We start from the raw sequence: 2,500 nt of genomic DNA on the forward strand, positions 1-2,500 counted from the left end.
GCAATCTCTAGGGACAAATTCTATTATTTTCATTATCCATTTATTATCTGTCATTCTTATTATATGTCCGGCCCTTGTCCATTTATTTTTCTTACACGTTGTTGAATATCCTATACTTTAGTTTACTCTCGTATCCATGTTGCTCTTTTTTGTGTCTTAGCATTATTGCCATCAATATTGTTTTCATAGCCCTCAAAGTTGTGTATAATCTATGTATTCAGACTTTAGTTAGGCTACGGTTTTCTGAAGCATAAGATAAAACTTGTATGACCATCTGATTAAAAACTTTTCTTTTTAGAGAAAGTGGTAATTTGTTTTCATAATCTTATTTTGTTTGCCAAAAGCTCTTCGTCCCATCCTTTTCTTTCTTTTGATTTCAGACTCGTATACTTGGTAAACATTTACTGTCTCTACTAAGTATGTATATTCATTAACAATATATAGGTTCATTCATAATTTTCATTTGTTGTCTCTATTCTCTGTTACTGAACATTAACATAGTTTTACTCAGAATTTTCAGTCCTACATTTCTGATTTCTCTATTCTGAATCTTCTGTTATCTTGGGCAGTCTATCCAAAGATCCACTAAACCAAACTATGTCATCTGCGAATCATTAGATGTTAAGATATAACCAATTAATATTAATTTCTATACATTTTTAATTTAAATTGAAAAAAAAATACTTTTAGGCTGAAGGTGAATAATTTAGGAGAGATGGAGTCTCCCTGTCTAACATCTTTGTCAATTGGAATTTTCTCACTATCTCTATGTAATTTTAGGATTGCTGTACTTCCTGTATAGATATCTTTGATTGTTCGAACATAAGATCTATTTATAGTTTTTCTTTCAATGGTTTCTGTTAATGATGAGGTTTGGACAAAATTAAAAGGTTTCTTATAGTCTATAAATGTCATACTATTTCCATTAGCTGGTTGATTACATGCATATGATCAGTTGTTGAATAGCCACTTCTAAACATGTGATCAATTACACAAGAAAGATATCCAAAAAACTGACTTTGCAGCTCTGAAAAATATGATTCTAAGATAGGATTACCTATTTTTGTATAACATACTTGATATTCTTCGAAAACCATTCGGTATTTTCAAAGAGAATTGGAATAATAGGATGTGAACATTATAAATGGGAGAAGAGTAGATGATATGAGAAAATAACCTTTTATAGAGGAAAATGTTGATTACTCTAGTTGTAACTACGGAGCTGAATATGAGATCATATGTAAGAATACATTTAGATAGATAAGGTGGCCAAGAAGAAAGTATTAATGGCAAAGTAGCCCAGTAATAGAAATGGAGAGGGGCGGCAGTAAGTTAGCAAGGACTTGAGGGTGAAACAAAATTTGTCTCTGAACGGAAATAAATGAAGAGAAAACTGTCCATGAACAGCATAAAAGAAATAAATATCTAAAACCTACAAAAGGCGAATGCAATTCGGAGTTTAAATAACGAACATTTGGAATGTTTGTTGAATATAAAAGGTTGATGAGAGTCAGAGCTGAAAACAGCAACCCCGGTAAATAATAATGTATATTTGAGAGCAATAAGGAAGTGACTGTTGCTGAGGATATTGGAGTACAGAATGAGATATCGAAAACTGAACACCAGGATTTGATAGGATTTTATGGATTATATAAAAATTAGCTCTGCAAGATGGAGAGGATAAAAAAGTTAGAAGTGGACGCTGCAACTTAAAATATTTTGTTTGGGAAGGATTTTAATATCTATAAGTGGTTGAAAATGATTGATAAGCTTCATGTTAAAGGGAAAGGAAGTATTTAGTAGTTTTACTGATTCAATGATAGAAGAAGTGAAAGAGAGGTAAGATGTAGCTGTGAATCTATATGATAGGGAAATTGAAAGTGTCTTGATAGAATTATTGTGGATAGTAAAGAAAAACTGGAAATCGTAAAATAAGCAGATATGAGTAACAGTAAGTCAGGTAGCATGATAGATACCCATAATATAGTTTAGCTTGTTAGATATTAATGGGGATGATAGTTGAATGGAAGAGCCAGAATATTCTTATAAGTATTTTTAAAGAATGTGAATGAAGTTTACCAAGAAAGATAACAAGAAGTATACTTAAAACTGAGATTAAACTTAAGCTTCTATAAAAGGCAGGGTGAGAATGTCTGAAGGGATTGTTGACTCCACTGTCATCTTTAGCAATGGAATTCAGAAGTTGAATAAAAGATAAATAAAAAGTTTCAAAAAGTCGAAATCAACTGTTTTCATCGTATGCTTAATGTAATAATATTGAAAAAATAACTGATACGTAAAAGTGTCAGAAAGGTGAGCGTGAATGACAAGGTAAATTTAGATGTTTTGAACTTTTTTGATCATAAGTTTAGTGAAAGAGAGAGAGAGAGAGAGAGAGAGAGAGAGAGAGAGAGAGAGAGAGCGGCTGTATGATTGTTTAGTCTTTTGGAACATCCTCGGCTCCATATTACCTGTAAACCTCAAATTTAAGTGACATGCC

General features: G+C 31.7%; 1 protein-coding gene across 1 annotated transcript in view; it reads left to right on the plus strand.

Moving 5' to 3' along the window:
- The window catches only part of LOC137644477 (glutamate receptor 1-like), a 1,072,045-nt gene that overhangs the window by 984,940 nt on the left and 84,605 nt on the right, over positions 1 to 2,500 (plus strand). The gene's annotated exons all lie outside the window — the stretch shown is intronic.

The sequence above is a fragment of the Palaemon carinicauda genome, chromosome 7, assembly GCF_036898095.1.
Source record: "Palaemon carinicauda isolate YSFRI2023 chromosome 7, ASM3689809v2, whole genome shotgun sequence".
NCBI classification, from domain to species: Eukaryota; Metazoa; Arthropoda; class Malacostraca; order Decapoda; family Palaemonidae; genus Palaemon; species Palaemon carinicauda.